We start from the raw sequence: 6971 nt of genomic DNA, 5'->3' as shown, positions 1-6971 counted from the left end.
TGAGAGGACGATACCAAGATTGACATCATCCGTGACATTTAATAAGGCGCTTCTTCAAGAAATTTCTAAATCCTCATGATTAGTCATATTGCTTAATGGTATATCTCGTACAATGTCAGTGTTGAACCGCCTTCGTGCCATTATTCGAAGCTGAACGTTACTAAATTGAACAAAGATTTCATTTAACTTCCAAAAAAGAGGATTAACGAGTTTTAAAGGCAATTGACAGGCACAATAACACAGTCATGTAGATGTAAGAGCTGAAGAATTAGGTGTAACACCCCCTCATACCAAGGCACCTTACCAGGACCACCCTACCATGAAAGTGTGTTACCATCTCGGTTTTCCGAGGTTAGTACATATCAAAAGCGTCTGAACTGAGCACATTTATTAAATGCCATAAAGGGTTAAAGTTTACATCAAACCAAAAATCCAAAAACTGATTCAACAAATACAACTCCAATGTCTGACAACTAATGAAATCAAAACTAAGACTCGGACGGTGATGCTATGACTGGTGATGACAACGCTCCCATGAGTGCCCCAAGCTCACCACTAGCAATACCTGTCAAGCCTGCTCACCATCCTCGAATGGATCACCGCAGATTCAACAAACAACAACGGGGTCAGTATTACTCAATCAATATAAGACAGACGAACGAGATAACTAGTTGATCATCTTCCAACCCCAGTCTCCCGATCTCACACAGTAACCGACTACACAAAAGTGTGTAGCCCTGCCAGATTACCCATCGCAACAGGTAATCCTCGCCGCCAGTGGGTGACCGCAACCGCTCCCACCTAGTCCAGCTCATCAACGAGCGACTAACAATCCCTATCCCTTAATGTGCACATCCCCTCCCGTGGCGGGTTCCACGGAGGGCGAACTAGGGTGTGAAGCCACTCCCGCAAGTGACTCCACCACAATCACAATCACACAACATCATAGCCGTCACAACATCTCCACACCAACACCGTCACCACAACACCCATACTCCGATGATCAGCAGATAACAATATTTACAAAACAAACATGTCTTAACAATGAACGAAGAACCGAGTAGGAAACCCTACCTTAGCAATCAACAAGAACGAAACTCGGACAATCAGAAAGGCTCCTCTACGAAGTCTTCTCCTATACAATAATCACATACACAATTACACATTGCACAACCCCCATAACCCCAATTTCATAAATACGATGATCCCAAACGAATACAAATAACATGGAGATGAAACTTACCAACAGTAGAACAAGAGATTATATGCAAAGACCGCGACAATTTCACACACCACGAGATTAGAGGATGATTATGGAGTAATTACGGTAATCGTAAAATGATGAGGTTTGAAATAATGTTTTAGAAACTGACGCGGGATATAAAAATAACCCTAAACATTCCCTAATCAAACCGTCAAAATACACTTCGCCAGACCGGATACTCGGTCGAGTAAAGTGTATACTCGGCCGAGTATCCTCTACTCGGTCGAGTATTCACTATACTCGGCCGAGTATTCCTCGGCAGAACCAAAACAGACTATAACAACAGCACTACTCGGCCGAGTAGGCTCTACTCGGTCGAGTAGTCACCAAAGAAAATCCGTAGTATTACATTAGGATCATGTTTTAAGCAGAGAACACTTACTCAGTTGTGTATAGCCCGTACGCAATATCACTTGGCTATCTCATCTTTCATTTTACCCTTTTTACGTCTTCTTGCACACATTTTCGTACAGCAAAGTGAAAGTTCGTAGTTTAGGACTATAGTTTCTGCCAGACTTCTCCATTAATAAGATGTACGATAGAAAATATGTTATAGTTTTACTCAATGGCAGTGACCTGTTTTTGAATACAATTTGATTAATATTAATTAGTAATCTGTCTGTCCGGGCACAGTTATTTGCACCTGAATGCATGTGTTGCCTTTGTTGGCTGTTGTGCGTCTAAATCTTTGTAAAAGAAAGGATGTGACTATAACATGTTCTCATACGTCAATGCATGTATTCGTGTATTTGCCTCTTCTACTGAACCTTTGCATGAGAGTAATACAGTTTATGCGTTACACCTATTACTATCAAGATAAATGTGTTTTTTTGGCTTCTATGAGACTATTTCTTTGTAGAATGTGCTTACTATGCTTTATTTAAATAAAATAAAAGTATTTATATTGCGGTTATGAAGCAGTCGGTCGTCTATGTTTCTAACTCACGATTTCTATTTGCAATAAGTAGGACTTAAAAATACATCTAAGTGAGCCTCTTGGGGATAAAGCAAACCTACCTTCACAACTGGGAACGCAAAATTCAAGGTTAGTGCCTGCATATAATTACAAGTAATATTTTTTTTAGTTGTCGTTGTTGTGGCATTGAAATTTCCTACCTTAGCTTAAATTCTCTATTTCTGCCGACACGCTCCTAACTTTTACGGCCAGAGAAATGATGTCTTCCAAAGTACGGGTATGCGTGATGAGTTATATTGGAACCTATATAAAAAAAGTTATTCTAACAAATAGAAGAATATTTATTGAACAAATTGTTCGGAGAATTTTATTGACACTACATCTGTAGGTTTTAGTCATTAAAATAATACTCCCTCCAATTCATCATAATGTTCCCATTTGAGAATGACACAATACTTAAGAAAAATCAATATAAAAGAATAAAGGACAAATGTGGGGTTTTTTGATAAGAGAGAGAAGAATAGTTAGTAGTTAAATAAGGAGTTGTGGGGCCAAAACATTAAGAAAAGTAATAAAATAAGAGTAAAAGAGTGTTGTGGGGTTTGGTAATAGGAGAGAGGGATGAATAAAATAAGAGTAAAAATTACCAAAAAAGGAAAGGGGAACATTACTTGAATAATCCGTTTCGGAAAAGAGGGAACATTATAGCAAATTGGAGGGAGTATATTAAAATTGGCCGCAGGCATATTCTGAATAATACAAATTTTGCTTAAATTGTTTTAAAACAAATTTATGGTTTCGATTACTTACAAGCATCCTTTTGAAAAGCTTTGAAAGTGGTCACTTTGTAATATTTGCTTCTGTTTTATATTTTAGTTATTGCTTGTAGATTTTAGTTGTTGCTTCTATTGAATTACTTCTTCTCTCTAAAACAGTTCTTTAGTATGAATATACTAAAGCACGTTGCATCGTGTTCTCGTACAAGTTAGCAATCGAAGAAAAAAAAAACCCAATTTCATTAAATATTACTCGAAAGGGTAAACATCATTTCACCATCATCATATATAACTTCTTTTTATTTCTGTAGTTTTTTTTATTGTCGACTTCGCATATGCGCATTATCTAAAGTTCTTTACGTCTTTGAAGGTTTTCCAAATCCACCTTCTAAGCCATATGTTCTTCCCTTACGGTCATTGTGTCGCTATTGCGGTGCAAAACTTCTCAAAAATGAATCGCAAAGCTTTTGTTGCTCTCATGGAGATATACGCCTTGCACAAAATGTTCCGCCAAATGATCTCCGTCTACTATTCCTGTCAAACGATTTTATATCCCAAAATTTCAGAAAGTATGTGATGTTGTACAATAGTTTTTTCGCTTTTACTTCATTCGGAGTAAAAAGGGACCGTGAACTTGCTCAGAGAAATCGCGGCATCTATACGTTTAGAGTTCAAGGTCAGGCGTATCATTTCATCAATGACATTTTACCTACTGCAGAGCGGCCGCGATATATCCAACTCTATTTCTTTGATACGGATCTAGAATTATCTCATAGACTACAGATTTCACCAGTTATAGAGAGTCGCGTAGTTCAGGCGTTGATGCGCATTATGGAGTTCAATCCTTACACGCGATTCTTTAAATCATTGAGGAACGTCGGTATAGATGACGAAAGCCGAATCATAACAAAATTGGATCCTCTGCAAGATCAAAGAACTCATAATGCCCCGACGACGTCCCAGGTCGCTGCAATTTGGATTGACGATGAAAATTCGTCAGAGCCTCCTCGGCATGACGTCATTGTATATGCAACTTCTGGAACAAGTCACAGAATACTACACTATTACGGTTGCTATGATCCATTACAATACCCTATTTTATTTCCTTTTGGCGAAACAAGATGAAATCGTCTTATCTATCGATTCAATTCCAATCGTCGACGTCGCCCTGATTGCCCTACTTTTCCGGTCAATAAAATTCTTTTACAAACAGCAGACGATTTGCTTGAGAGCGAAGAACAAGTTCTGTGTCTTTATATTCTTTTTTTCAATATATCTTCTTTTCCTATCTCTTCTGCTCACTCGAGTACCGTCAGCTTCCTTCTACTTACAGTGGCAGGTACTTCTGTAACACCCCCATATTCAGAGGAACCTTAACTAGGCCTTCCTCAGGATATAAGGGTGTTACCATCTCGGTTGCCCGAGAACAGTAATAATCAAACGTCAATAAAAGAACTATAATAATGTCTTACAAGTGATTTAAACCAATAAGCTATATGAAAGATACAACTCTGAGACTACTTGCTATGACTATCGAATCTCGTGAAGACTCATCCCCGCCTGAACTCCAGCTATCAACAACATCGACACCTGCTAAGACCGACTGCTCACCATAAGGGATCACGGCAGACACACAACAAATAAACAACCATACAAGGTCAGTACTGAGACAAGATAAGACAATGGAAACTACAAATATCAATGTAAACAATACCATCAATCCCAAACGCAATCACCACAATCCAATCAACTCTGTCACTGACTGTCCACTGGACCAGCCCTGCCAGTGGGGGACCGCATCCGTACCCACCAAATCCCCGCTCATCGTATCGAGCGATCACCCTGTCCATTAATGTGCACATCCCTTCGTGGCGGGTTCCACGAGAAGGCGAAACTAGGGCGTAAAGCCACCCCGCAAGTGACCCCACTCGGCCCGAGGCCACGCCTCGCGAACCATCAACAACGATCACAACCACAAAGACAATACAATTACTATATCAAACAACCAAACATAATACAGCCACAACATCCGACACACTAGACCATCTACGTAAACCGAGTAGGCGAACCTACCTTTAAGCAACCGCAACCAATCCACGCCGACAGATAACATATCCAGCGACCAAGCAAAGCCTATAACCACCATACAAATATCTATTACTAACAAGCAAACCCTAACTATAGAGACAAAGGCACGGATGATGATTATGACATACCTATTAGGGAGAAACTCAGCCAGAGACCGCTACCCGACACAAGTGACGCCCTCCCAAGGTTCAAAGATCTTCAAAAAGGCTTCCATGGGGGTTTTGAGGTGAAGGGAAGGGAAAGAGACGACTGAAGGATAGGAGGAAAGTGGCGGAAGTGATATGCGGATTTAACAAAACGCGATATAAAACCCTCGCTGAAAACTGGGTACTCGATCGAGTACCCAACATACTCGATCGAGTAGCCCCCTACTCGATCGAGTAACCTCGCTACTCGATCGAGTAGCCTCTACTCTATCGAGTACCACTCCTATCACGCAACCTAAGATGACTTCAGCACTTACTTCTAAGACTATTCCCGCTCCCAAGGTCAGTCAATGCTGGTCAAAGGGTCCCTAAAAGGACGGGTATTACAGTCTTCCCCCCTTAAAAAGAACTTCGTCCCCGAAGTTCAACTCATCTCTCCCGCTCATGACACGGAATCAACACCATCTCGCCAACCTTCCCGGTCAAACCATTATCTCTTGGAAATACCATTCCCCCCCCCCCCCCCCCCATGTCATCATCATCACCGTCCACATTTATACATATCGATTCTTACTACTGTCATGCAAGCGTCACCACCGTCAACCGTGATTCTATATATCTATATAAAACATCTGACTCGCAAGGTGAATCGCCACTCACGATCACCCAACACACAGTAACAACTATCAAACAATCAATCTAGAACATGTCTCATATTAACTTTCATGTGGTACGACTAATGCCACCATGTTACTTGGCAACGTGATTCAAATATGATTCATCGCACTATAACTATTTTTTTTTTTTTTTTTTCATAACCGTCTTTTGAAACATACAACCACACTCACTTTAAAGAACTAAAGTAATTCGTTATACTAAGGCAGAACATAATACCAACAACATTATAAACAACTACCCACAACGTTATAAACAAGCAAAACGTTATTCAAAAGCAACCTTTTTATTTCGCAACATTACTCTTCCCCTCTAAAAAGGAACTTCATCCCCGAAGTTCACCACCCAAATTACCACGCATCTTACTTATTATTTGATTAATGACATGGGTTAAAACATGTTATCTATCGCGGACATTACTCGTTAAGCACAAACTCGTTAAATTAGCAATTATACACTAACCACCGGACTAGTTAACTGCCGTCTAGAAGGCACGATACTATGGTATGTACAAGTGTGTGAGAAGATATAATTCCGATAAATAAGTCGTAATAAGGCGTATGCAACATTAAAGTACAAGAAACTATCGCTACTTCACTAGCTGTGACAAATACACTTATAAACTTCAAGCACGACTTCCAACATATGAATTTAACAGTTCAAAGGTGTACTACGCACTAATAACCACATTAAACATTAAACTTGCCGTTATAAAACGATTGAACATTTTTAATTTTCAAAAACCTCCTGTAACAGTGCTACTCGATCGAGTAGGTAACGGTACTCGATCGAGTGCCATGTTACTCGATCGAGTGTCTTGGCTACTCGATCGAGTAGCCCGAGTTCAGAATGCTTTCTCTCTTCCTTTCCGCAGCCCACTGATAGAGTGTGGGGTACTGTCGAGTACTGCGGGCCAAGTGCCTTACACAACCTGTCATAGACCGACATATATACACATGACTGTCACATAAATTGAGTCGGGATGACGCCCCGACTCTCAATCATCCTGCAAACGGTTAAAGTAGCTAATCCGGCCTTATGGCCTAACGATACAAGTTCATAAATAAAGTTTCAACTAAAACAACCGAAAATCTAACCACGCTACC

The sequence above is a fragment of the Silene latifolia genome, chromosome 5 (assembly GCF_048544455.1).
Source record: "Silene latifolia isolate original U9 population chromosome 5, ASM4854445v1, whole genome shotgun sequence".
NCBI lineage: Eukaryota > Viridiplantae > Streptophyta > Magnoliopsida > Caryophyllales > Caryophyllaceae > Silene > Silene latifolia.
Note: the sequence above shows the minus strand (reverse complement) of the source record.